This window comes from Labrus mixtus, unplaced genomic scaffold, assembly GCF_963584025.1.
Source record: "Labrus mixtus unplaced genomic scaffold, fLabMix1.1 SCAFFOLD_186, whole genome shotgun sequence".
NCBI lineage: Eukaryota > Metazoa > Chordata > Actinopteri > Labriformes > Labridae > Labrus > Labrus mixtus.
The window spans coordinates 32,501-40,000 of record NW_026870239.1 but is presented as its reverse complement, the minus strand read 5'-3'; the positions used below and the strand labels follow the sequence as shown (position 1 = coordinate 40,000).

At 42.5% G+C, this 7,500-nt stretch overlaps 1 protein-coding gene across 1 annotated transcript in view; it reads left to right on the top strand.

The window, feature by feature from the left end:
• Window positions 1–7,500, top strand: part of tmem19 (transmembrane protein 19) — a 22,471-nt gene that overhangs the window by 1,527 nt on the left and 13,444 nt on the right. The gene's annotated exons all lie outside the window — the stretch shown is intronic.

Here is a 7,500-nt window from a genome sequence, read left to right as displayed (position 1 = left end):
TTGGGTCTCTGTTGGGTCTCTGATGGAGTCATGTGTTGGGTCTCTGATGGATTCATGTGTTGGGTCTCTGTTGGGTCTCTGATGGAGTCATGTGTTGGGTCTCTGATGGAGTCATGTGTTGGGTCTCTGATGGATTCATGTGTTGGGTCTCTGATGGGTCTCTGATGGATTCATGTGTTGGGTCTCTGTTGGGTCTCTGATGGATTCATGTGATGGGTCTCTGTTGGGTCTCTGATGGATTCATGTGATGGGTCTCTGATGGAGTCATGTGTTGGGTCTCTGATGGATTCATGTGTTGGGTCTCTGATGGGTCTCTGATGGTTTCATGTGTTGGGTCTCTGTTGGGTCTCTGATGGATTCATGTGATGGGTCTCTGATGGAGTCATGTGTTGGGTCTCTGATGGATTGATGTGTTGGGTCTCTGATGGATTGATGTGTTGGGTCTCTGATGGATTCATGTGATGGGTCTCTGTTGGGTCTCTGATGGATTCATGTGTTGGGTCTCTGATGGAGTCATGTGTTGGGTCTCTGATGGATTCATGTGTTGGGTCTCTGATGGATTCATGTGTTGGGTCTCTGATGGAGTCATGTGTTGGGTCTCTGATGGATTGATGTGTTGGGTCTCTGATGGATTCATGTGTTGGGTCTCTGATGGAGTCATGTGTTGGGTCTCTGATGGATTGATGTGTTGGGTCTCTGATGGATTCATGTGATGGGTCTCTGTTGGGTCTCTGATGGATTCATGTGTTGGGTCTCTGATGGAGTCATGTGTTGGGTCTCTGATGGATTCATGTGTTGGGTCTCTGATGGATTCATGTGATGGGTCTCTGATGGATTCATGTGATGGATTCATGTGTTGGGTCTCTGTTGGGTCTCTGATGGATTCATGTGTTGGGTCTCTGTTGGGTCTCTGATGGATTCATGTGTTGGATCTCTGATGGATTCATGTGATGGGTCTCTGATGGATTCATGTGTTGGGTCTCTGATGGATTCATGTGTTGGGTCTCTGATGGATTCATGTGATGGGTCTCTGATGGATTCATGTAATGGGTCTCTGATGGATTCATGTGTTGGGTCTCTGATGGATTCATGTGATGGGTCTCTGATGGATTCATGTGTTGGGTCTCTGATGGATTCATGTGATGGGTCTCTGATGGATTCATGTGATGGGTCTCTGATGGATTCATGTGTTGGGTCTCTGATGGATTCATGTGATGGGTCTCTGATGGATTCATGTGTTGGGTCTCTGATGGATTCATGTGATGGGTCTCTGATGGATTCATGTGTTGGGTCTCTGATGGATTCATGTGATGGGTCTCTGATGGATTCATGTGTTGGGTCTCTGATGGATTCATGTGATGGGTCTCTGATGGATTCATGTGATGGGTCTCTGATGGATTCATGTGATGGGTCTCTGATGGATTCATGTGTTGGGTCTCTGATGGATTCATGTGTTGGGTCTCTGATGGATTCATGTGATGGGTCTCTGATGGATTCATGTGTTGGGTCTCTGATGGATTCATGTGATGGGTCTCTGATCGATTCATGTGTTGGGTCTCTGATGGATTCATGTGATGGGTCTCTGATCGATTCATGTGTTGGGTCTCTGATGGATTCATGTGATGGGTCTCTGATGGATTCATGTGATGGGTCTCTGATGGATTCATGTGATGGGTCTCTGATGGATTCATGTGTTGGGTCTCTGATGGATTCATGTGTTGGGTCTCTGATGGATTCATGTGTTGGGTCTCTGATGGATTCATGTGATGGGTCTCTGATGGATTCATGTGTTGGGTCTCTGATGGATTCATGTGATGGGTCTCTGATGGATTCATGTGTTGGGTCTCTGATGGATTCATGTGATGGGTCTCTGATGGATTCATGTGATGGGTCTCTGATCGATTCATGTAATGGGTCCTGAGATAGAAGTTGTTATGAATTAGCTCTATACAAATAAAGATTGATTTATTGTCTTTAAGGGAATTTATAGCAACAAGAAACTTTTCTGACTTCCATGCTGTTAACTTACTTTGATTTGAAAGCATCACTTGGGTCCAAGACAAAGACGTTATTTATTGTAGGTTACAATCTTGTGGTGTAAAATTGAAATGGTAGCTCGGATAAATCATTGTGCTGTAAAACAACATTAACAGACTTAAAGCCACACTAAGACTTTTTAATCTTCATCTTGCCCCATGTTTTCACTACAGATAAATGGGTCAATGATGTGACGCTCATTTTTTTGTGTCCGTAAGGTTTAGTTAACTTTTAAAGGCTTAAAATTTAAAAATAAATGCACAGATGACATGCTTTCATCCTTTGTTTTGAGGACCTAGTCTAAAATTTATATTTATTATGCATTTTTAGAGAATAATTGGGGTATTTAGGCAAAAATGTCTAAGTGGTGTAACCGTTGAAACTTTGTACCAAAGAATTAAACTTGCTTTAAAAAGGTTAAATTTTCACATAACACCCTATGAACTAGCCTGGCATAATCTTACAATAGAACTGTTCAATAGTAAATAAAAGTAATGGAACATCATTGTTCTTATTATTATAATTATTTTAGGGAAATCGGGTCACCCAGTCAAGTACCAAATTGTCAACATGTTGTAACCACCATTGAAGGAGCCATTTTGTTAATATATTCATCGTATCCTGTGACAAGAAATTATATCACAAAGAAAAACACCTGATGGTCCTAACTGCTGCAGTTAGGTTTAGCAACTCTCTTTAAAACATGAGATAATTTGACATTTTAAGGGCGTGGTCAGGTATGTCAAATGGTATGACCTCAGAAAAACATTAACAATTTATGATAATTATAAAAATTTGTATTCACTTCGAAAACTAGATTTGAAATGTTCACACCAGGAAATGTGCTTACATAGGTGTCAATGATAATGCCTGTCAAATTTGATTTGAAGTGGAAATGTCAAATGGTGTAACCGGTTACACTATTTGACTTTTATGACAAGCCTTTCTGTCAGAGGCCACTTTTGTCAAATATCAGTATTTTTTTATGTTGATTAAAGTGGTTATTCATCCACAACCTTATTATCAAGGGTCTAGGGTCTAAATGCCCTGGCATTTTGTAAATGTTTAGCTTCACATTGCATATTTGTGTTTCATTCACTTACATTTATAAAGGTGCACTATGTAGTTTTGGTAGAGAAATGTGAAAGTTGGAGAAATTTACAGATTATGTGGTATATGTCCATCATAACTCTAAACACAAACTGTCCTCAGATGAAAATTTGGTCCCTGTAACACTGTTTGAAGATAAAATGCTACTGGAGAAGTTATGGTGGGGGACCCGCAACAGTGAAAGCGTAACTCTCCTGGTAGCTTTATATCTCCAAACAGTGTTTTTACTTTGAATGAAGTTTGGGTATTCAGTTCAGAAAATATATCAAAGAATTGTTTCACTTCTTCAACTTTGAAATTTCACCACCAAATCTACATAGTGCACCTTTAAACATGTATGATCTAATATATGTATGTATGCTGTAATATTGGCACAAGTAGTTGCATTTTAGATGTGTCGACTATCAGGGGCCATGTGGTAGGGTAGGTAGTATCAGCGTGTCACTACCTGGAGCTTGCTTGCCAAAGTCTGGTACTATAGAAGGTGGCAATGCTGTTTGTGCTGTGATGGCCACGATGTAAAGGAGATATGTAAAGTGTTGCCTGTGGGTATGTTATCCTTTGATTAGGGCACAAGTACCTTGAGTTTATTCCAAATACTGAAGAAATTAATTCCCCCTGAAGATTTTGGTCAGATGTTGTAATTTACTTACGATAAGATATGAATTAATTAAGGATGCACCGATCCTGACTAAGACAGCTAGATCAGGTATCAGTAAGAATTTGCCGATCTATGAGACCCATCCAAAAGGCCGATCTATTCACTTCAGTTTTATGCAATTCTGTGTTTAAGACAAATGTGATACATTACTGTCATCAGCGTACTGGTATTCTGTGCACTTTGGTTGGTGGAGCAAACATAAAATGGAGGAAGCTAACAACAATTTCTTCAAGAAACAATGGCCTTTGACTGTAGAAGCAGCATGGTCAGTTGGTGTAACTGGTTTGCGTCAATTGGTGTAACCAGTATTTCTCATAAAAATATAATAAAATACAGGACAATTAAAGTTGAATAAATAAATTAGTCCTCTATTGCAGTGAAGTAACATGTTTTTTTTTAACAATTTTTACATAATTTGCCAAAAATTAATTACAAAACAGAGATGTTTATAGCTTTGTGCCCTGCTCAGTATTGAAAAAGGGCATAACTTATACATTTAGGGATAATCCTAATAAAATCTATTTTCTTGTGCTATTTTAAAATGAAGTAATTACAATCATGAGTACACTTACATATACTCTAGATGTATAAAATATTCAATATTCTTAATTTTTCAGTGGTTACACCACTTGACCTTTTTAGGTCCATTTAGTCTTACCTTTTTAAAAAAAAGGTTTAAATGTAATTTTAAAAAACACAAAACCAACATGAATACAAATCTCACATTTTAATGAACCTGATGCATGCTTTCAAATTGTGTTTTTAAAAGATTTTTGAATTGGTCATCTGAACAACCCTTATTTGTCACTGACCTAAATACATCTTAGTCAACACTTAGCTTGAAGCTATAGAGCGACAATGAAGTCATGGAGCTGCAGCAATGACATGCACTCTGCATCATTCACGGTTTAATGTAAACAGTTTCTTGGAAACTAAGCCTGTCGTGATGTCAGGAGCTCTGTCACAAACTTCAAGTAGTGCTCAGATGTCTTCTTGCTGTATCCACATGAAATGACAATATAACATGTTTCTAAGAAAACCTAGTGACAGGACAAAATCTCGACAGATATGCTGTGAGGCTCTTCTGAACTATTCTGTTGGAGATCTTTGTATTTGACCTGTTGGTGGCGCTGGATGAAAGTCATGGGATCCAGAGTGAGATCAGAATCGTTGAGATGATAAAGATCTGAAGATTCTCTGTTCAATATGAATAAATCTGTACAAAACTGAAATACCAACGCTGGTTGTAAAGAGACTGTATCTGACTGAAACAACCACAAATGTCAACCTCCTGGTAACACTAGATGAAGATCTGATACTAATAAAAAACCCTGCATTTATCAAAGAGGGACATTTACAGGGTCATACTCGATTAGTCTTAGGTATACTTGATTATGATCCCATATTATAGTTTCTTCTATGCCGTTCATTGGATTTCCTTAGTCCTTATTGTGCATTCTGTCTGCAAATGTTTTTATATCAGTGATTCTATAATCATATGGACAACAGGTCTCCATCCCTTCAATGGGCACTAATATATTGTGCTGATGATGTAACCCATTAGATTTAACAACAAGTCTAGCTGGCCAGTAGGCTCCATGTCATTGTCCCCAAATCCAAAAAAAAGTGTCACAAAGAAAAGGAGTGATAATTTGTACCATCGTGTGGAGCCTGAAGAGGGCTGAACAGTGAGACGCTCGCTTGATGTCAGTCAGCTCAGATGGACGGTGAGGCGGTCGCTTGATGTCAGTCAGCTCAGATGGACGGTGAGGCGGTCGCTTGATGTCAGTCAGCTCAGATGGACGGTGAGACGGTCGCTTGATGTCAGTCAGCTCAGATGGACGGTGAGACGGTCGCTTGATGTCAGTCAGCTCAGATGGACGGTGAGACGGTTACTTGATGTCAGTCAGCTCAGAAGGACGGTGAAACAGGCCTGTAGTGGCTCGTAAACGCACATTAACTTTGCTAACGTTACTAACCTTTAATATGATAAATGACATCAGAAACTCACTTATTGTTGTATGTAGTTTGTTGTTGCAATTAATGTTACACGTAGTATTTGTCTGGGTTGCTATGGTTACTCATCTTTGATAAGGTCTGCAGCTCATTAATGGACAGAGTGTTTTACTGGAACTATTTTCACATGACACCCTTCAGCCAATCAGAATCCAGTTTTCACCCAGACCATGGTATGGGTACTTACATTTCCAAGAGCTCAGGTTCACCTCCTCTTAGATGCACCTGTCTTGGTGACTCGTGACCCCCCTCTTAGTGACCCCTCTCTTGGTGACTCGTGACCTCCCTCTTAGTGACCCCTCTCTTGGTGACTCATGACCCCCCTCTTAGTGAACCCTCTCTTAGTGACCCCTCTCTTAGTGACCCCTCTCTTGGTGACTCGTGACCCCCCTCTTAGTGAACCCTCTCTTAGTGACCCCTCTCTTAGTGAACCCTCTCTTGGTGACTCGTGACCCCCCTCTTAGTGAACCCTCTCTTAGTGACCCCTCTCTTAATGAACCCTCTCTTAGTGACCCCTCTCTTAGTGACCCCTCTCTTAATGAACCCTCTCTTAGTGACCCCTCTCTTAGTGACCCCTCTCTTGGTGACTCGTGACCCCCCTCTTAGTGAACCCTCTCTTAGTGACCCCTCTCTTAGTGACCCCTCTCTTAGTGACCCCTCTCTTGGTGACTCGTGACCCCCCTCTTAGTGAACCCTCTCTTAGTGAACCCTCTCTTAGTGACCCCTCTCTTAGTGACTCGTGACCCCCCTCTTAGTGACCCCTCTCTTGGTGACTCGTGACCTCCCTCTTAGTGAACCCTCTCTTAGTGACCCCTCTCTTAGTGACTCGTGACCCCCCTCTTAGTGACCCCTCTCTTAGTGACTCGTGACCCCCCTCTTAGTGACCCCTCTCTTGGTGACTCGTGACCTCCCTCTTAGTGACCCCTCTCTTAGTGACTCGTGACCCCCCTCTTAGTGACCCCTCTCTTAGTGACCCCTCTCTTGGTGACTCGTGACCTCCCTCTTAGTGAACCCTCTCTTAGTGACCCCTCTCTTAGTGACCCCTCTCTTGGTGACTCGTGACCTCCCTCTTAGTGAACCCTCTCTTAGTGACCCCTCTCTTGGTGACCCCTCTCTTGGTGACTCGTGACCCCCCTCTTAGTGAACCCTCTCTTAGTGAACCCTCTCTTAGTGACCCCTCTCTTAGTGACCCCTCTCTTGGTGACTCGTGACCCCCCTCTTAGTGAACCCTCTCTTAGTGAACCCTCTCTTAGTGACCCCTCTCTTAGTGACTCGTGACCCCCCTCTTAGTGACCCCTCTCTTAGTGACCCCTCTCTTGGTGACTCGTGACCTCCCTCTTAGTGAACCCTCTCTTAGTGACCCCTCTCTTAGTGACCCCTCTCTTGGTGACTCGTGACCTCCCTCTTAGTGACCCCCCTCTTAGTGACCCCTCTCTTGGTGACCCCTCTCTTAGTGACCCCTCTCTTGGTGACTCGTGACCTCCCTCTTAGTGAACCCTCTCTTAGTGACCCCTCTCTTAGTGACCCCTCTCTTGGTGACTCGTGACCTCCCTCTTAGTGACCTCCCTCTTAGTGACCCCCCTCTTAGTGACCCCTCTCTTAGTGACCCCCCTCTTAGTGACCCCTCTCTTAGTGACCCCTCTCTTGGTGACTCGTGACCTCCCTCTTAGTGACCC